The 22,180-nt window shown below is 43.9% G+C and overlaps 1 protein-coding gene across 2 annotated transcripts in view; it reads left to right on the top strand.

The window, feature by feature from the left end:
- Positions 1–10,242: 10,242 nt before the first annotated feature.
- Positions 10,243–22,180, top strand: part of RNASEL (ribonuclease L) — a 59,133-nt gene continuing 47,195 nt past the window's right edge. The window contains exon 1 of one of the 2 annotated variants that reach the window (XM_029618587.1): positions 10,243–10,378. The gene's annotated coding sequence lies outside the window, so the exon portion shown is untranslated. Of the gene's footprint in view, positions 10,379–12,433; positions 13,013–22,180 lie in introns of those variants that run through there. The other variant, XM_029618588.1, reaches the window with a different exon arrangement.

The raw sequence follows: 22,180 nt of genomic DNA, 5'->3' as shown, positions 1-22,180 counted from the left end.
TTTTGAATTGAAATAGTGCAACCATCCATTTTATATTTTCTTGAGAAAGTCTTTGTCATCTTTCTGAGTATATGAACTTATGTAAGCTAAAAATGTCCGCATCAGCAGTTTGTCACGCTGTTAATTGCATAGAAAAATAAGTGAATTTTCAAAGGCATTACACATGTAAATGTAACATACCATTGTAGCAATTTTCAAAAACTATTTACCCTCGTTAAATGCAATTCAGTAGCATATAGGGCTAGATTTTAAAAGCCCTGTGCGCATAAATCCAGCACTTTTGCATAGGCCGCCGGAGCGCGCAAAGCCCCGGGGCTTCGTAAAAGGGGCGGGAGGGGGTGTGTCTGGGGGGGCGTGGTGACAGTTCGGGGGCGGGCCGGGAGGGCGGTCCTGAGTCTCCCGGCACTGCAGCCTGTGCCGGGGGATGCCAAGGCGGCGTGCGCAAGTAACGCCTGCTTCAAGCAGGTGTAACTTGCACAACAAAGGTGGGGGGGGGATTTAGGTAGGGCTGGGGGTGGGGTAGATAGGGGAAGGGAGGGGAAGGTGGGGGGACATGGAACGGAGGCAGGCTGCGCGGCTCGGCGCGCGCAGGCTGCCGATTTTGCGCAGCCTTGTGCGCGCCGAACCCAGATTTTATAAGATACGCGCGTATCTTATAAAATCCGGCGTACATTTGTTTGCGCCGGTTGCGCGTACTTATTTAAGATCTACCTCATACTGTAGCAATTTACAAAAGTCAATTAGTGTGAATAAAGTGCATTTACACATGTAAAACCCAGTTTTAAACATATAAATTCTTTTGACAATCAGGCCCTATATGCGCACATAGGGGCAGATTTTAAAACCTACGCGCGTGGCCTACATTTGAGAGCGTGATTTTATAACATGCGTGCATAGCAGCGCGCATGTTATAAAATCAGGGGTCGGTGCGCGCCGAGCCCTTGGGGAGACCAGCTGGCTTTCCCCATTCCCTCCCCCCACATGTCCCGCCCTTCCCAGCCCTAAAGAAACCCCCCCGTACCTTTGATGTAGAAATTACGCCTGTAGGCGTAACTTGCACGCGCCGGCCAACTGCCGACACGCGATCCCCCGACCCAGCAGCCCTGCAGAGGCTCTGGCCATGCCCCTGCCCCTGCCCAATTTTTCAAGCCCCGGGACTTACATGCATCCCAGGGCTTTATGTGCACCACCGGGCCTTTTGAAAATAGGCCCAGCATGCGTAACCCCCCTACGCACGTAAATCCACCTGGATTTACGCTCGTCTTTTAAAATCTGCCCTATATTGGACTCATTTAACAGATATATAAAAGAGGTTGAATTAGCACAAATCTGAAACTTGTGAGCAGTAGTAACAGTCGTTAAAACATCTATGAACTGAAATGAATGCCTTCTCTGCCAGCTGTGAGACACCAGCAGTTGCAGACTTCCAAAACCACATCCAGGTCTTTGTAAATGGTGTATAAAGATGAAACTCTATAGAGACATCACTCCACCCTGGAATTATATCAAAATCATCTTTGGTTTGATTTAAGAGATAATTTGAGGATCAAACTTTCTGACTGCTTCTTCTGAACATTCCAACCTCGCCCCTCTCCTCTTCTTTTCAGGAGAAGGGAGGGGGGACAACAGAAGGAGAGGGACTGGATTAGGGAGCAGAGTGCCTCTTCTTTCATCTGCTCCAGCCTCAGCCTCACCCTCTTCCTCACCCTCTTCCTGTTCTCCTGGGGAGATCTGCTCCCCAGAGGGGAAGAATTAGCAATCTGATGTAGATATGCTCCTCCAGAGGGGAGGAGTTGGCAATCTGTTATAATTCTGCTGCTCGGAGTTAGCAATCTGTTATCGAGCTCCTCCAGTAGGGGGAGGAGTTGGCAGTCTGTTATGGATCTTCTCCTGGAGAGGGAGGAGTTAACAATCTGTTATCAATCCCTGCTACTAAGAGTGGCAATCTACTATAAGTCCGCCAGAGGGTTAGCAATCTGTTATGGATCACCCCGCCAAGGGGAAGAGCTAACAATTGTAATACTCTGTAGGCGGAGTTAATGATCTGTGGTGGATTGGCTTCCCACAGAGTGGCAGTTGTATAATACCGCTCTAGTAGTGTAAGGGATGACACTGAGGTGAATTGTGAATCCCTGGGCCGATGGCAGATGACAGCGCCCTCAGGAGGATATCCTGAGAGGGACCACCGGCTAGGCTGGAGTATGGAGACAAACACAGATAGTTCTTTATTAGACAGGAAGTAAAACCACCAGAGGTGGCAGTAGTGAGCTGATGTGCCCGGCAGGGCTGAAGTCCCTCAGATACTGGAATTGCGGTCTCTGGGTTGCAGAGCTGTAGAGAGAGACTATAAGTAGTGAGTAGACAGGGTATGCTGGATACATAACCAGTAGAAGATGATACACTCACAATTGTAGATATCTGTAATGGCTTCTATGCAACAGAGTCTTCAATATATTCAGGAACAGGAGCCGTAGGCGAGTGCTGGTTCCCCTATGCAGTCTGAAATGAGAACTCACAATATCTGTGTACGAGATGGCTTGTAGAATAGAAGAGAGTCTTTGGAGGGTTTTAGGAACATAGACCCTCGTGGAGCGAGTACCGCTTCCTATCTGTAATAGAACTCACGGTGTTCACGTTTGCGATCGCTTCCAGATAGTAAGGAGTCTTCAGAGCATTCAGGGTCGTAGGCCCTCGTGGAGCGAGTACCGGATCCCGTCTTAGCAATCTGCAATCAAGAAGAGAGAGAGAGCGGGGCCCCCGAGGAGCAGGTACCCCTGGGTAAGGTGGTGGAGGTAGAGCAGCAGAGAAAGAATTCCCCTTGCTAACTCGATTCGAAGTAGCAAGCAAAGACCTTTTAAAGTGGAAGTGGATGATGTCACTACGGGGGGACGCCCTGAGATTTGCGCCCTTGCCTGTACAGACTCTGGAGCGCGCACCCTTACGTCATCAGGAACATGGCGGATCCGCAGCGTCAGGCCAGCCCGGGGATTCCAGGAAGTACAGCAAGGAGAAGCCGTGGCAGCATCTATCCGTCAGACCCGAAGGCAGTTGCCACAAAGGTAGAGAGGGTGGAGCGAGGGCGAGAACAGGCACGAACGCAACACCCTGCAGGCTGTTTTCCAGTGGAGGGGCTGGAACAGGAGCAGAGAGATAGCTGAGCTTGAGGACAGGCGGTCTGTAGCTTTCTTACTTAAGTACATAAGATTTGCCACACTGGGTCAGAGCAAAAGTTCATCAAGTCCAGTATTCTGTTTTCCAACAGTGGCCAATCCAGTACCTGGTAGGATCCCAAGGTACTGGATTGGCTGCTTATCCCAGAAATAAGAAGTAGATTTCTGCAACTCCACCTTAATAATGGTTTATGGAGTTTTCCTTCAGGAACTTGTCCAAACCTTTTTTAAAAGAAGCTACACTAACAGCTTTCGTGAAAAACATCCTCTGGCAACGAATTCCAGAGCTTAATTATGTGTTGATTTAAAAAAAAAAAAATTTCTCTTATTGGTTTTAAATGTATCACCTAGTAATGTTATTGTGTGTCCCCTGATCTATGTACTGTTTGAAAGAGTAAACAACCAATTTGCATTTTCCTGTTTCACTCCACTCATTATTTTACAGACCTCTATTATCTCTCCCGTAGTTGTCGCTTCTCCAAGCTGAAGCGTCCTATCCTCTTTAGCCTTTCTTCACAGGGGAATTGTTCCATCCCTTTATCATTTTGGTCACTCTTTTCTGTACCTTTTCTAATTCTGCTGTATCTTTTTTTTTGAGATGCAGTGACCAGAACTACACACAATGGAATGATACAGAGGCATTCTGATATTCTCTGTTTTATTCTCCATTCCTTTCCTAATAATTCCCAGCATTCTATTTCCTTTCTTGGCTGCTACTGCATACTGAGCAGAAGGTTTGAATGTATTATATTTGAATGTATAGGTTTGAATGTGGAATATTTGAATATTTGAATGTATTTGTATATTTGTATATTTGTATATTTGTATATTTGAATGTATTTTTATATTTGTATATTTGAATGTATAGGTTTGAATGTGGAATTCCATCCCACCAGAACTGAGACAGGAACCTTGCCTCCCCACTTTCAGAAAAAGACTTAAAACCTGGCTATTCTTGAAAGCCTTTCCTGATACCAACTGAACCCACTCTCAACTCAAGCAACTAAGAACTCCCGTCAGGGTAATCAACAACCTTTGACAACTCAATAATGTTCTTTCTTTTTTAATTTGGCAGGTTTTATTTACCTTGGTCATTCTTTTGTTATCTCATTGTTAATCTCTCTTTTGCCTCCTCTACATTCCAAGTTGCATTTTATCCCTGTTTTATTGTAACTGCTACCTTATTCTTCTATCACATGTTAATGTTTTTAAGTTATTAAGTATTTATTCTGTTGTCACACCTTGTTATTTGTAAACCGGCATGATGCGACTCCCATCGCGAATGCCGGTATATAAGAAATTTAAATAAATAAATAAATTATCAAACAATGACGCCTAGAACCTTTTTCTCAATGGTGACTCCTAATATGGAACCTTGCATTATGTAGCTATATTTTTAGTTACTCTTCCCTAAGTGCATCACTTTGCAATTGTCCACATTAAATCTCATTTGCCATTTGCATGCCCAGTCTCACAGTTTTGCAAGGTCCTCTTGCAATTTCTCACAATCCTCTTGTGATTTAACAACTTTGAATAATTTTGTGTCATAGGTAAATTTGATCACCTCACTCATTTCCATTTCCAGGTTGTTTATAAATATATTAAAAAGCAGTGGTCCTAGAACAGATCTCTGGTGCACTCCACTATTTACCTTTCTCCATCGGGAAAATTTAGCATTCAATCCTATTCTCTGCTTTCTATCTTTTAACTATTTCATTATCCATAATATGATGCTGCTCCTTATCCTATGATTTTTTAAATTTGCTAAAAAGTCTCTCATGAAGGACTTTGTCAAATACTTTCTGGAAATTCAGATATACTATAATCAATGGATTCATCTTTATCCACATTTATTTACGCCCTCAAAAAAATGTAGCAGATTGGTGAGGTAAATCCATGTTGGCTTTGTCCTATTAAACTATGCCTATCTATATGTTTATTTATTTATTTGTTTTTACATACCGATGTTCATCTGGTACATCACATTGGTTTACAATAAATAAAATTCAATAACATGAGGTCACAATATAAGAAACATCAAATAATAAAAATACCATTAAATATCATAAAATACAATAAAATTCAAGTTATAAGAATACAAATAAAATATCCTAAAAAACAATTAAGTGCTGTATAAGTTTCTAGATGATCTGGTAAAAAAAATAAAAAATAAATAGCTGTGTTTATGAATAAAATGAGTAAAGATTACCGTATATGTTTCCAGTATTATGAGAAAGCTTGTTGGAAGAGCCAGGTTTTAATGGCCTTTTTAAACATTCTGCTGTTAGATTCCAGTCTTAATTCTTGAGGCAGTGAGTTCCATAGTTGAGGGCCTGCAATTGATATGGCTCTTTGTCTTACTACATTTAGATGTGCTGTTTTGGGAGAAGGAATGGGTAATGTCCCATTATTCGCGGAACGAGTAATTCTCTAAGAGATATGAAAATGCAGTGCTGCAGTAAGCCATTCCATTTTATCGTTATATAGTGTTTTATGGATTAATGCAAGTGTTTTATACTGAGAACGATATGTGACTGGAAGCCAGTGTAAGTCTTTTAGAATTGGGGTTATATGTGTTCGGATTGTTTGGTGTTTGTTAGAATTCTGGCGGCCGAGTTTTGGAGCAGTTGAAGGGGTCTAGTGGTGGAAGCAGGAAGCCCTAGAAGTAAAGCATTCCAATAATCTATCTTTGAAAAAAGGAGAGCTTGAAGAACTGTTCTACAATCCTGACTGTGGAGCAGAGGTTTTAATTTTTTTTAAAACATGTAACTTAAAATAGCCAACTTTAATTAGGTTGTTTATCCAGGTTTTACAGGTTAGTTCACGGTCAAGGAAGACCCCAAGGTCTTTATGATAGTTTCTACCATTTTGCATGGCAAAGACATCAGACTTACTGGCCTGTAGATTTTTGGATCACCGCTTGATCCCTTTTTAAAAATTGGTGTTATGTTGGCAACCCTCCAGTCTTCAGGTACCACAGATGATTTTACAAATTACTAATAGCAGATCTGCAGTTTCATTTCTTAGTTCTTTCAGCATTCTGGGATGTATACTATCTGGAACCTTGCAGACATAGGCCCTGAGTCCGACCATTTGTAGTCACCCTTACGTGATGATCATGGTTCCTCCCCACGGCATGTGAATACTGCTTCTAAGGCAGCCCCAGCCAACCTGGGGAGAAAAAGACCCAATTCAGGGATTGAACCAAGAACCTTCCGCATAGCAATGTGCAGCACTGCCACCAAGCTAGCCACACAATGCATTTATATATGTAACACCACCTCCATTGTGGGGTGCACTAGATTAAGGGGGGTCACAGTTCCCACAGCAGATGCTCAACATCATGGTCCTCTCTTCCTCTCACACATTGTTGCTGCCAGCTTCTGGGAATGTCAGGGCTCATCCTTCTAGGGCCCTGGTGCAGGAGTGGGTAACACAATCTTAGTCATGCACTCATACCTCAACTCTCATACCTCAACTCTCCCTCTCTCTCTTTCACTGGTTGGCAAATTTATTTATTTATTTATTTTTAGATTTTTATATACCGGTGTTCCTATATGAAATAAAGATCACATCGGTTTACATTGAAACAGAACATGAAAAATTGCCAAAAGGCATTACATAGAACAAGGGTTATGAAACTTGGAACAGAGTACATAAGTTCAAAATTTAATGATAACGTTGTAACATTGATAGACCAAAAGATAAAGGAGAAAAAAAAAAAAAGACTTAAACAATTAAGTTGACAGGTTCTTATTGAGCATAAAAATTATAACGTATAAGTGAGAACGTCTCAAGTGTCCTGCAGCAAGAGATTAGATACCAAAGTAGGTAGTGGTATGGAAAATGGGGGTTTTGTGAAGAAGATATGTTCTTGCTGGTTGGAGGGGAAAAAATGATGATCATGGTCCTGGAAAAGCTTGGCTAAAGAGCCAGGTTTTAAGTTTTTTTTTGAATGAAGAGTGGCAGAAACTCAAGCCGAATGTCTGGTGGGAGCGCATTCCATTGAATGGGGCCTGCTGTAGATATGGCACGTTATGATGCGAGGATTTTGTTGAAGGTACATAGAGTGTGCCTTTATATGCTCCTCTGATGGGTCTAGAGGAGGAGTGAGGGCGTAGTTGGTTACATAATTGAAGAGGAGAGATATTGTGAATGGATTTATGAATTACGGTGAGTACTTTATATAGGATCCTTTGCTTTATAGGCAGCCAGTGGAGGAGCTTGAGAATGGGGGTGATGTGTATCTCTTTTATTCGTATTGGTAAGGATTCTGGCTGCAGATGTTCTGTAGCATTTGGAGGGGTTTGATTGGATGAATATTGAAGGCCAAAGAGAAGCGAATTGCAATAGTCGGACTTTTGATAGAATAATGGCTTCGTAGACCATCCGAAAATCGTTTTGAATAAAGAAGAGGCTTCAATTTTTTTAAGACTTGTAACTTATAAAAACAGTCTTTGGTGGTTGTGCTTATGAATTTTTTAAAATTGAGCTGATTGTCTAGCATGATACCTAGATCTCGAACATGTGGTGAGTGATTTAATATGGGAGTGGATGAGTTGAGTAGGTCAGCTGGGTTTAGAAGTTTGATGTTGATGTCTTGATTGATGATTAGGATCTCAGTTTTGTTGTTGTTAAGAATGAGGCAAAGGCTGGAGAGAAGATGATTGATCTGTTGCAAACAATTGTTCCAGTGAGCCAAGGTTTTTTGTAAGGATTCTGAGATTGGGATGAGTATCTGGATGTCATCCGCGTAGAGATAGTGAGTTAGGTTTAGTTTAGTAAGTAGATGACATAGAGGTAAGAGGTAAATGTTGAAGAGGGTAGGGGAAAGGGAGGAACCCTGAGGGACCCCCCAGTTGGAAGGGATCGGTTGTGATTCTTTGTTGTTAATCTTTACTTTGAATTGTCTATTTGCTAGGAAGGATTTGAACCAGCTGAAGACTGTTCCTTTAATGCCTATATCTGCCAGACATTTTAATAGAGATGAATGGTTGACAGTGTCAAAGGCTGCAGAGAGATCTAGTAGTATCAAAAGATGTGGTTGTTTTTTGTCCATATTAGATAGAATAGAATCGGTAAGAGAGATAAGGAGAGATTCAGTGCTTAACGATTTCCGAAAGCCATACTGGGAAGATACAAGAATGTTGTTTTCTTCCAAATATTCAGATAGTTGTTTATTGACTATCTTTTCCATAATTTTGGCGATCAATGGCAGATTAGCTATTGGGCGAAAGTTAGCTGGATCTGTGGTTGGAAGGTTAGGTTTTTTAAGTAGAGGTTTGAGAATGGCTAATTTAAGTTGGTCAGGAACTAGACCCTGGGAGAGAGAGCAGTTAATGATGTCTGCAATTGGTTTTGATATGGAGTTTCTTATTGCGATGAGAAGGTTAGTAGGAATTGTGTCTAAGGGATGAGATGACGGTTTCATTTTTTTAAGTATGTTTTCTATCTCAAGTGCTGAAGTGGTCTCGAAAGTTTCCAGCGTTGTATTTAGTTGAGGTGAGGTAATGTGAGGGAAAGGGGGATATGAAAAAGATGATGAGAAAGAGATAGTCAGTTTGTCAATTTTATCCTTAAAGTATTCTGCTAGTTCTGATGCTTTGTTGAGTGCTTGATCATCAGGAATGGTAGGAGGTGATGGTTTAGTGAGAGCTGAAACGTAGGAGAAAAGTGCTTTTGAATCAAATATGAAATGATGTATTTTTTTTTAGAAAAAATCTCTCTTTGTTCTCAGTATGGTGATCCTATAAGCATTGAGGGAGGTTTTATAAATAGCTAATGTTGAGGGGGATGGGTTTCTCCTCCAAGTGTGTTCTTTATTTCTTAGCTCTTGTTTAAGCAGCTTCAGTTCTGGGGTGAACCAGGGTTTCCTGTTGTCTGGCGAAGGTTGTACTACTTTTGTGATGGAAGGGCAGGTAATGTCTGCGATCTTTTTGGTGATGTTGCACCATGAGGTGGTGGCTGTAGATGCGTTGGAGAGATCGAGATGTAATAATTCATTAGTGAACTGATTGATGAGAAGGTCTGTAGAACAAGGTTTCCTGAATTGAATAGTGTTTTTTGGGAACGAAAGTGGAGGATGTTGTGAAAGCTTGAAGGTCGTGTTGATGATTTGATGGTCCGACCAAGGGACAGGTGAACATGTGATTGTATTTGTGTTTGAGATGCACTATTCACAATAGAGGAGTTGGCTTGGCGGAAAGGCACTTTTGAATAAAGCATGGAGTCAAAGGTGTTCAACTGAAAATTTACTTTAACTTAAAAATCAAGATCCAAGCTAGGGTCGCAAAACTCATGTACAGCAAAATAAAATCATGATAACAAAGGCAGTGGGTGTTTTTTTTTTATCCATAGTATAACCTCTGATCATTCTTTTTGCTGGAGCTAAACCAGTGTCCAAGACCCCTCTTGGTGGAATAACTTTCAGCCAGCATAAGCCAAGGATGGAATGAAAAAAAAAAAAAAAAAAAAAACCCTTGTTTCAAAATGGATGATAAAATAAATGATTCCACAACTTCTTTACAAAAAAATCCAATTATTTTCCCCTTATTGTTAACTGAGCACAGAAGTGAAAAAAACAAAACAGGAACCCAGTCCTTCTCGATACGGGGGTGGGGTTGGTGGTGGTGTAAGGGGTAAGGAATATCGCCCTTCTATGAGAAGCTGGTCAAAATGATTCAAATAACAATACTCCTCACTTCTCAACAATTCATCAGTCTCCAAACTCCTTAGAACCTATTCAAAAATCCTTTACTTGGCAAACCTAGAAATTCACCAAACACCACGCTCTGAAAATCTCCATTGGAACCAAAGGCATCATTAGGACCGAACACACGGGCCTATTCCCCGAGTCTGGGCAGCAGTAGCAAACAATTTAAAGCCTCCCCAGCAAGCAGAGTGAACACGGCTCTACAGGCATTTTTTGCTTCCTGGTTTGGCGCGGCCGCAAAGCCAATAGGAAGGCTGAAAGCGGTAGGGGCGGGCAATGAGCAGGATCACGTGATCCGTGAGCAGCGGCGAGCCAGAGGAGGGGGGCCGGGGGCGAGTTTTGGCTGGAAGAGTAGAGAGTGGGAGGCAGAAGGAGACTTGGGTTAGAAGAATGTTGACCTGCACGGGACCGGAAGCAGAGGAAGGAGGAGGCAACAGTCGCTTTCAGAGGACGAGAGAGGATTGGCGTGTACGGAGCCGGAAGCTCCGTTGTGCAGGTTAATAGCAGAAAGACAGCTGCTACTTGCTATTTTCTTTCCCTGTGCAGGTCAGGACGGAGGGAGCAGTGTCAAGCCTCAGTGGGGATGGAAGACTAGTTCTCTCTCTCTCTTTCATCCCCACTCGGGCTTGACACCACCCTGAGGGGGAGGATCAAGGAGATGAGCTGGGGGAATGGAAGAGTTTCAAGCTTCTGGAGGGAGAAGAGAGCAAACTGGGTGGGAAGGGGTGTTGTATCTGAGATGGGGAAGTAAGAGTGAGGAATAAGAGAGTGAACTGAAGGATTTGAACCTGGATAGGGAGAAGAAATCTATTCAGCCAGCAGTCAGCAAATGTGAGAAGCCCAGCATAAGTGAGAGGCTAGAGCATGTATGAGTGAGAGAAAGGGAGTCTGTGTATGTATGTTATTTAAAGTATGTGTGTGAGAAAGGGAAATAAATGTCTGTGTAGATGTGTGAGATAGAAGGAAGGTGTGTGTTTTTGTTAGCGTATGTATGTGAGAGAGGGAAACACTTGTATGTGTGTGTTAGTGTATGTGAGAGAGAAGTATGTGTGTGAGTTAGTGAATGTGTATGAGAGAGAGAAGCATGTGTGTGAGTTAGTGAATGTGTATGAGAGAGAGAAGCATGTGTGTGAGAGAGAGAAGCATGTGTGTGAGTTAATGTGCGTGTGTGAGATGAGTTAGTGTATGTGTATGAGAGAAAGGGAAGCACGTGTGTGTATTAGTGTATCTGTGAGAGAGAGAGGGAAGCATGTGTGTGTTAGTGTATGTGTGTGAGAGAAAGGGACACGTGGGTGTGTTAGTGTATGTGTGTGTGAGAGATGGATGCACACTTGTGCGTGTGTGTGAGAGTGGGAAGCATGTGAGTGTGGTAGTGTATTTGTGTGAAAGAGAGGAAAGCGCGTGTGGGTGTGTGTTAGCATATGTGTGTGTGAGAGATAGAAGGGCGTGTGTGTAGTATGCATGTGAGAGATGGGAGCGGACTGGGAGGGAACTTCCCTACCTCCCCTAACCTAAATTCCCTCCCTCTTCCCCTCTCCTCCCCACCCCCTAAATCCTACCTTTTTTTTTTTTCTTTGTCTTTTTCTTCGAGACAGTGATAAAGGGCGCTGTCCTGGCCAGCCCCTCCCCACCCCGGCCCATCCCTTCGAAGAGATCTGGGCTCCTTTGAAAATTTGCCCGGCACGCGCAAGGCCCAGCCACGCGCATAAACCCCAGGATTTATGCGCATGAGCCTTTTAAAATCTAGCCTTTACCGTACGTAACTTTGAGCTACATAATATAAAACACAAACTTTGAATACTATCCCCTGCCAACTGCCTACATTTTTTAGGCATTTTTTTTTTTTTTTACAAAAACTGTGTGCACAAAATGGCATTAATGGAGATATTATGGGGCAGGGCTTAACTTTACCTGGTGAGCCTGCATATTCAGCACTGTCCAGATAAAGCTATAGGCACAAGGTCTGGTTGGAAAAATTACTGTTCCGACTTTATCTGACATACGGGCCGATACAGTAAAAATCGCGGGAGTGCCCGCTCTCCTGTGCGTGCAATTTAGAATTCAAATGAGGGTCACGGTAAAGAAGGCGCTAGGACGCTAGCGCGTCCCTAGCTCCTCTTTTTTGACAGGAGCGGTGGCTGTCAGCGAGTTTGACAGCCGATGCTCAATTTTGCCGGCGCCTGTTCTCAAACCCGCTGACAGCCACGGGTTCAGAAACCGGACACCGGCAAAACTGAGCGTCCGGTTTTTAACCCGCAAGCCGATTTAAAATTTTTTTTTTAATTTTTAATTATTTTTTACTTTTGGGACCTCCGACTTCATATCACCATGATATTAAGTCGGAGGGTGTACAGAAAAGCAGTTTTTACTGCTTTTCTGTACACTTTCCCGGTGCCGGCAGAAATTAACGCCTGCCTTTGGGTAGGCACTAATTTCTGAAAGTAAAAGTGCGGCTTGGCTGCACATTTTACTTACTGAATCGCGCGGGAATAACTAATAGGCCCATCAACATGCATTTGCATGTTGCGGGCGCTATTAATTTCGGGGTGTTGGCCGTGCGGTTTCGACGCCCTACTACCCCTTAATAAGGGGTAAAGCTTGCGCATTGAAAACACTTATCCAAATGCGGGTTAACAGTGCACTCTTCACTGTATAGGCCCGTATATGCAGCAGGGCAGGAGACTTGTACGCGGTGACCGTCACTGATGTTTTGCCTCACAGTTTTCAGCCCATCATAAATGCGCCCCCCTGGGAAAGGCTATTTTTTAATGCAGCAAAAAGTCTGCTTGAAGTGAAATGTTTGTGAGCGGGGGAGGGGAGAGAGGGGGAACATGTTTAGTCAGGCAGCTGAACTCACGTTAAGTCCCAAAGTAAGGAGGATAAAGCCCAACCGTGCTTTTTGAAACTTAACCCCCATAATACTTGACTAACTCTATAACATAATGCCTGCTTCCACTTCCAGCCCTGGGGTCGGTCACCCTGTCTGTGCCACCCCCTCCCTCTTTTGACGCTCCCCTGCCCTCCTTGCTCCACCCCCTTCCAGGATACAACTCCTTTAGTTGCAGAAGGGTAGAGGAAGCGCAGCTTACACTTGAAGAAATCCGGAGTGCAGCAAAGTCAGACACCAGCTGTAAGTAGCTCTCAAAGATATGAATAAGAAAACACTCTCCCCTCTCTCTACTGGAGATCTCTTTTAGTAGAGGTTGAACGAGAGTCATTTTCTTTCTTACTTGCTCTGACAGGAGGCAGGGAAATGTAATGTAAATGGCATTTCATGCAGGATCAGCGAAGGAAGAAAGTTACAGCTCAGTTATTCTAGATCCAGGGTAATATGTGCTTACAGAGGGACCAGCGTGTACTTCTTTTATTAAGAAGGATGGTATAAGTTGATGGGGGCTCTGATTTTGGAAGAGACATCTGTCGTCATTACTGTCAAGGCTGTCGCTTGCAGCATTATTGTGCACTACATTTTTCTGGATTTCAGCACTCCTGAATAGTAAAAAGATGTCTCAGAAAGTACTGTTTCATCCTGTATTCATTTTCTTGCTGCTTAACCTCTAAGCCGAGACAGGGATATTCTGCAGTTTCGTTTACAGATTCTGCTTAATGTAAATCCTGAAAGTGAGAAACGAATGTGAAACTAGATGGTCTGGCAGGGATGCAATCTACGACCTACCTTCTTTAACACCTATATCAAATTATCTCCCCACATTACTATGAAGAGGCTACAAGAAAAGACTATAAGAATGTGCTGTTGTTTCAAGTGACATAAGAAATACCAATGAAATGTTGTTTTTAAAACAAGATGACACAAAAACAAATGAAATCTCATTGGGTTTTGTTTGTGTAGTTTTTGCATGTGCTATTTCCAAAGGGTCATATGAAGGGCCTAGCACATTCCCTGCTGTGGCGATGGCAGCCCCCCTCTTTCTGGAGCTGCCATCAGAAAGTGGCCAGAGCTCCTGCAACTGAGCCCCGGTCCCAGTAGCGTGGTAAGGCGGCGGAAGCAATGGGTAGAGGCGGCCCCTCCCCCTGCAGGTGAGGGAGGGAAGATGACACCGGCGCCAGCAGGCCAACACCCACCCCCCAGACTGCCCCCTCGGCCCGCCCACCACTGCTGCTGACGAAGCAAGAGCCCGGCAGCCAACCGGTGGTGCTTGCACCTTTGTGCACCCCTTCGTGCGTGCCTGAAGTGCAAGTCCAAAGGGCTTATCGCACTAGCTCCTAGCTGCCTCTACTACATGACTAGCCTAACAACATCAGAACATGCCATACTGGGTCAGACCAAGGGTCCATCAAGCCCAACATCCTGTTTCCAACAGTGGCCAATCCAGGCCATAAGAACCTGGCAAGTACCCAAGAGCTAAGTCTATTCCATGTTACCATTGCTAATGGCAGTGGCTATTCTCTAAGTGAACTTAATAGCAGGTAATGGACATCTCCTCCAAGAACTTATCCAATCCTTTTTTAAACACAGCTACACTAACTGCACTAACCACATCCTCTGACAACAAATTCCAGAGTTTAATTGTGCGTTGAGTGAAAAAGAACTTTCTCTGATTAGTTTTAAATGTGCCACATGCTAACTTCATGGAGTGCCCCTTAGTCTTTCTATTATCCGAAAGAGTAAATAACCGATTCACATCTACCTGTTCTAGACCTCTCATGATTTTAAACACCTCTATCATAACCCCCTCAGCCGTCTCTTCTCCAAGCTGAAAAGTCCTAACCTCTTTAGTCTTTCCTCATAGGAGAGCTGTTCCATTCCCCTTATCATTTTGGTCGTCCTTCTCTGTACCTTCTCCATCGCAATTATATCTTTTTTGAGATGCAGCGACCAGAATTGTACACAGTATTCAAGGTGCGGTCTCACCTTGGAGCGATACAGAGGCATTATGACATTTTCCGTTTTATTCACCATTCCCTTTCTAATAATTCCCAACATTCTGTTTGCTTTTTTGACTGCTGCAGCACACTGAACCAACAATTTCAATGTGTTATCCACTATGACGCCTAGATCTCTTTCTTGCGTGGTAGCACCTAATATGGAACCCAACATTGTGTAATTATAGCATGGGTTATTTTTCCCTATATGCATCACCTTGCACTTATCCACATTAAATTTCATCTGCAATTTCGATGCCTAATTTTCCGGTCTCACAAGGTCTTCCTGCAATTTATCACAATCTGCTTGTGATTTAACTACTCTGAACAATTTTGTGTCATCTGCAAATTTGATCACCTCACTCTTCGTATTTCTTTCCAGATCATTTATAAATATACAAGCTGTTAGGCCCGTTCAAACGGGCGAGAATCCGTCGGTCAGAGCTGCTCTCTTCTCCTGTCTTCTGCACAACTTCTTACCCTTCCCACTTAGTCATATCCTCTTCCCTTTTCCTTCCCCTCTCACCTCATCCACAATCCCTTCCCTCTCCCTCAGCCCTCCTCCACTCCCTCTTTTTCTCTTTTACAGGGCCGGCTGTTGTCCCTTTGCGTGCCTGTTAAAACAGGCGAGATTTAGCTCCGCTCCAGCCTTGCCAACTCCCTTCCCCGGCGGCAGACGGACGGTTCGGCAACTCTTCTGCCCTTTCCTCGTCCTCAGTGCCAGCCAGGAAAGCTAAAGGAGGAGGCATTTGCTGACAAAACTGCAGCATGTTAACAGCCTGAGCCCGTCCCTCTGTCACCGTCCCTACTCCCCCCCCTTCTTCCCCGGTGGCGGAGGGATGGTCTCAGGTTGTTAACATGACGGAGGAGCTGTTTCTTGGAGCGAGGGCTCGTCTGTCCTTTCCTCCTCCCCTCGGTGACACCCTGTTCCGATCTCTTTGCTTTGGGGCGTAACGTTAGCCATTGCTCAGAGCTCTGTGCCACACATGCACAGTAGAGCTGCTCTCTACTGCGCATTTGCGCCACGTCGGTCAAGCCTCATTTATCTAGATTGATTGAAAAGTAAGGGTCCCAGTACAGATCCCCGAGGCACTCCACTGCCCACTCCTTCCACTGAGAAAATTGTCCATTTAATCCTACTCTCTGTTTCCTATCTTTTAGCCAGTTTGCAATCCACGAAAGGACATCGCCACCTATCCCATGACTTTTTACTTTTCCTAGAAGCCTCTCATGAGGAACTTTGTCAAACGCCTTCTGAAAATCCAAATATACTACATCTACTGGTTCACCTTTATCCACATGTTTATTAATGCCTTCAAAAAAGTGAAGCAGATTTGAGAGGCAAGACTTGCCCTGGGTAAAGCCATGCTGACTTTGTTCCATTAAACCATAAGTTCTGTGATTTTGATATTTAGAATACTTTCCACTATTTTTCCTGGCACTGAAGTCAGGCTAACCAGTCTGTAGTTTCCCGGATCACCCCTGGAGCCCTTTTTAAATATTGGGGTTACATTAGCTATCCTCCAGTCTTAAGGTACAATGGATGATTTTAATGATAAATTACAAATTTTTACTAATAGGTCTGAAATTTCCTTTTTGAGTTCCTTCAGAACCCTGGGGTGTATACCATCCGGTCCAGGTGATTTACTACTCTTCAGTTTGACAGTCAGGCCTACCACATCTTCTAGGTTCACCCTGTTTTGGTTCAGTCCATCTGAATCATTACCCATGAAAACCTTCTGCGGTACGGGTACCTCCCCAACATACTCTTCAGTAAACCCCAAAGCAAAGAAATCATTTAATCTTTCCACGATGTCCTTATCTTCTCTAAGTGCCTCTTTAACCCCTCGATCATCTAACGGTCCAATTGACTCCCTCATAGGCTTTCTGCTTCGGATATATTTAAAAAGGTTTTTATTGTGAGTTCTTGCCTCTACGGCCAACTTCTTTTCAAATTCTCCCTTAGCCTGTCTTATCAGTGTCTTACATTTAACTTGCCAACACTTATGCATTATCCTATTTTCTTCTGTTGGATCTTTCTTCCAATTTTTGAATGAGATCTTTTGGCTAAAATAGCTTCTTTCACCTCCCCTTTTAACCATGCCGGTGATCGTTTGCCTTCTTACCACCTTTCTTAATGTGTGGAATACATCTGGACTGTGCTTCTAGGATGGTGTTTTTTAACAATGACCAGGCCTCTTGCACACTTTTTACCTTTGTAGCTGTTCCTTTCAGTTTTTTTCTAACTAATTTTCTCATTTTATCAAAGTTTCCCTTTTGAAAGTTTAGCACGAGAGCCATGGATTTGCTTACTGTCCCCCTCAAGCGGCCCCACCACCGTTACCTCTCTCACCAAATCCTATGCTCCATTGAGAATTAGATCTAAAATTGCTCCCTATCTTGTCGGTTCCTGAACCAGTCTATATAAATAAAAATGTTAAATAGTTTGGACAAAATCGCTAATCTCAGAAACCACTGAACCGATTGCTTACAAATTTGGACACAACTTCATTTCGCATACAGGAAGGTTCTTCTGTACTTACATTACAGATATGTCACTCCTGTGACAGGTAAAATAGGTTTAAAATTTTTTTCCAGACAACAGCGACATCTGCTGGACGTAAGTGTAAGGTGTAACAGATGGCGCTAACACACGCTACACTAATTATTTCGCCAGTCCAGGTCCACGTTTCACTTCCATTTTAACACACTCGCACACTTTTTTCGCCGGAAGATAACTATTTCCTTTACAGATAAAATACACCCACCACCCTCCTCACACCCCCCACACACATGCCAAATTGATTTACTTCCCACAGCCTCCCAACACACACAAAACCACCCTCCTCACACCCCCCACACACATGCCAAATTTATTTACTTCCCAGGCCCTCCTAACACACACAAAACCTGACAGAAGTCCGGGAGGCTCCAGCGAGGGGCCAGGACCGATCCGGGACACATCTCCTGCACTACGGCCATCGGCTGCCAGCAATCAACATGGTGCCGATGGCCCTTTCCCTTACTATGCCACTCGGGGACACCAATGGCGGCAGTAGCCCATGTGACATAGTAAGGGTGAGGGCCCCTCGGCGCCATTTTCAGGACTGGCAGCCGGCGGACCTTTGCCCTTACTATGTCAGAGGACCTACCGCTGCCATTGCTCCACCCCACTGACATAGTAAGGGCAAAGGGTCGTCGGAACCCGTTTCAGTGCTCGCAGCCGACGGACCAACGCAAATACATCGCTCCCGGACCGCTCCTGAATGCCCGCTCCACCGACTGACATTTTTATCAGGTCTCGGGGGGGTCTGGAGGGTGGGGGGTGGTAATCAATTTATTGCGAACATCTTGGGGAGGGGTCATGAGGGGGGGCAGGTTTCATTCATTCAGCAACTCTGGGGGGGCAGGGGGTGGGCTACTGTTTTTCGCAGGGCTGGGGGAGGGGGGGCTGGAGAGTGTGGGGTGGTTAGTTTAAGAGAACTTTTCTCATAGGGTTGTTTTTTGGGGGAAGGGGGAGGTTCACACACAAATACATACACTAAACTTGCACGATCTCGGGAACGCACCAAAATAGCCCTCCCCAGACCACAAAACAAATTTGGAAGTGCAAATTTGGTTAGGCACTCCCCTATTTGGCTACATAACGCGCACAGATGCCCAGGGACAGACCACATGTAGCACCAACAATTTTAATTTCCCAGGTCTTGGGAGGGGGCAGGAGGGTGGGGGGTTATTATTTGATTTAAAGGGTTGGGATTGGGGTTGGGTTTTTTTGGGGTGGGGGGGGTTCCCACAGAAATAGAAAGACAAAGGTTTTCTGATCTGAAGGGTAGGCAGTAGCGGGGGAGGTGACAGTGAGGGGAGGGAGAATGAGGGGGGAGGTGAGTGTCAGGGAGGGAGAATGAGGGGAGAGGTGTGAGGGGAGAGAGTTGGAGTGGGGGGGGGGGAAGGGGGGGGGAGTGACCAAGGGGGAGGAGGATGAGTGACTGAGGTAAATGAGCAAGGGGGAGGGGGGTAAAGAACCTGACTCTGCAACGCATGGCCGGGTACCGCTAGTTGCTCATAAAATGTCATTTATTCCATCCAGGAACTTTATCTCTAGCATGTATCGAAGAGGCATTTACCCAATCAATATTGGGGTAATTGAAATCTCCCATTATTACCGCACTACCAATTTGGTTAGCTTCCCTAATTTCTCTTAGCATTTCATTGTCCATCTCACCATCTTGACCAGGTGGACGGTAATATACTCCTATCACTATAATCTTCCCCGATACACAAGGGATTTCTACCCATAAAGATTCAATTGTGCATTTAGTCTCATGCAGGATGTTTATCCTGTTGGACTCTATGCCATCCCGGACATAAAGCACCACACCCCCTCCCGGGTGCTCCTCTCTGCCATTGCGATATAATTTGTACCCCGGTATAGCACTGTCCCATTGGTTGTCCTCCTGCCACCATGTCTCTGAGATGCCAATTAAGTCTATGTCATCATTCACTGCTATACATTCTAATTCTCCCATTTTACTTCTTATACTTCTGGCATTAGTATACAAACATTTCAAAGTTTCTTTTTTGTTTGAATTTTCATTCTGCTTTTTTGATAGGGATAAGTTAGAATTTTTTAGCTCAGGTGAGTTTTTAGTTATAGGCACTTGGACTACTTTTCTTATTATTGGAACCTCACTGTCGGGATTCCCTAATTCTAATGCATCATTAGTATCCTTTGAATATCCTCTCTCCGAACCATGCGCTGTGAGCGACTGTCGGCTATCCCATTGTTCTAGTTTAAAAGCTGCTCTATCTCCTTTTAAAGGTTAGCGCCAGCATTCTGGTTCCACCCTGGTTAAGGTGGAGCCCATCCCTTCGGAAGAGATTCCCCCTTCCCCAAAAGGTTCCCCATTTCCTTACAAAAACTGAATCCCTCTTCCTTGTACCATCGCCTCATCCACGCATTGAGACTCCGGAGCTCTGCCTGCCTCTGGTGACCTGCGCGTGGAACAGGGAGCATTTCAGAGAATGCTACCCTGGAGGTTCTGGATTCCAGCTTTCATTTAAGAGCCTAAATTTGGCTTCCAGAACTTCCCTCCCACATTTCCTATGTCGTTGGTGCCACATGTACCACGACAGCCGGCTCCCTCAGCACTGTCTAAAATCTATCTAGGTGAAGCGTGAGGTCCGCCAGGTAGGCATGTTACCAGGCGATCCTCACGCCCACCAGCCACCCAGCTGTCTACATTCCTAATAATTGAATCACCAACTATGATGGCCGACCTAACCCTTCCCTTCTGGGGCATAGGCCTTTGGGAGAATCCTCGGTGCGAAAGGACAATGCACACCTGGAGAGCAGGTCCTTGCTACAGGATCCTTTCCTGCTGCACCTGGTTGATGCTCTCCGATCATGAGACCTTCTTCCTCCAAGGCAGCACCAGGGCTGTCAGTTTGAAGTTGGGACTTGGCTACTATGTCCCTGAAGGTCTCATCTATAGACCTCTCTGTCTGCTTCAGTTCCTCTAGGTCTGCCACTCTAGCCTCCAGAGATCAGACTCATTCTCTAAGAGCCAGGAGCTCTTTGCATCGCATGCGCATGTACAATTTCTCTCCGGTGGGTAAAAAATCATACATGTGACACTCGATGGAAAAGACTGGGAAGCCCCCCTCTTGCTGCTGGACTGCTGCCTTCATCTCAAATTTGTTCAGTTCCTACTTAAGTTTTAGGTTGCTATGGGAGCAGGAATGTGTCTAATTAATGTCCTTTAAATGTATTTGTGAATTCACTATATGTCTAGTAGTGGTCTACAGGGAAATGATCAAGCTCTCAATAAGGTGGGGGTTTTTTTTTTTTTTTTTGTTTTTTAAAGGATGAGCTAGGGGTGGGTGGGTGTGGAGTGGGAGGATTGGGAAAAAGCAAACAGACTAACTTCAGTTAGTCAGTCAGAGTGACTCACTGCTCTCTTGATTAACAAATATTGGTACCTAATCAAACCAAATCACACTACCTTAACACCTTTCCAAGGCGAGTAACTGAACTGAACTTTTCAACCTTTTTACTTAGGTATAAACTGCTCCTAGCTTATTTCTAGCTTCTGGCTACTTTTTTTTTGTTTTGTTTTTAATATACAAACACTCTAACTTCTGCTTACTATCTGCCTTACAGACTATTACAAATAAAAACACTAACTACTGCTTACTATCTGCCTTACTGACTGACTATTTAAAAATACAAACAGTCTAACTTCTGTTTATTCGCTGCCTTACTGACTATTAAAAGCACAAACACTCTAAATAATATTCCCAAATAGTTAACTTCACCCCAGTACTTTTTTTAAAAGACAGTGTCCCAAGCAAAAACTTACTGATTCCTTTCAGCCACCAGCAAGGTGATCCTCTCCTCTCAGTGCTCCTACTATATAACTAACTTCATAAGTTCACTAACTAGCTGACTACCCTCCCTAGCTAGCTATAATTCCTGTCTAGCTTGACTACCTAGGTGTCTTCACTACCTAACCAGTCTTCCTACCTGGCTGGCTTTACTACCTGGCTAGCTTGTACCTGAAATAAATTTTTATCTCGGCTCTAATCACACATATCATACAATGGAGCCGGTCCACTTCATTGAAATCATCACAGGATGTGAAAAACATGGAATGCACCAGAGAACTTCAAAACACAAGCAAAGAGAGAGTGAAACCCTGATCTATCCCAAGCTAAATAACTACGCCTCAGCAACTTCTCCTTCCTATTACTAAATGCACAATCAGTATAAAAAAAATTCACTAATAATGATCTACTAGAGGAACAAAATCTCTCTATCCTCTGCATCACTGAAACATGGCTGAAAGACAGTGATAATGTCCTTCTAAACCAAATCGATCACCCCAACTATGATATCTTTCACTTCCCCAGAATAAAATGAAAAGGTGGTGGTGGTGGGTGTGTCTATTATAGTCTGTAAAAAAGAACTCAAACGTAAACCCTACAAGGTCGAGAGAAACCCTCCGTATGAGGTTGCTATACTAAAATCATCACATCTAAATATCAGACTGATCTATTGCCCACTTGGAACATTCCAGAAAGACTGCTCACCCCTAATCAAAATCTTCACTAAAACAGTTCCTGCTCCTGAATCCACTCAAATTGTAGGAGACTTTAATCTACATGTAGACTGCATACTGAAATCAACAGCATGTGAAATCTTTCTAGATACTATGGAAGCCATGGGCTGGACCCAATTTATTACTAAAACCACTCATAAAGCAGGACACATTCTTGTCTTAATTTTCACCAATCACAATAACTGCATAATTAGTTCTTCTCACAAGATATTACCCTGGACTGATCACCATCTAATAAAAGCAGAAGTAACTCTCTTCACCACAAAAAACACAAATAATAGTCAATCCTTCAC

Source organism: Rhinatrema bivittatum, chromosome 10 (assembly GCF_901001135.1).
Source record: "Rhinatrema bivittatum chromosome 10, aRhiBiv1.1, whole genome shotgun sequence".
Lineage (NCBI taxonomy): Eukaryota > Metazoa > Chordata > Amphibia > Gymnophiona > Rhinatrematidae > Rhinatrema > Rhinatrema bivittatum.
The sequence above is the reverse complement of the archived record's forward strand: the minus strand, read 5'-3'. Positions and strand labels throughout refer to the sequence as shown.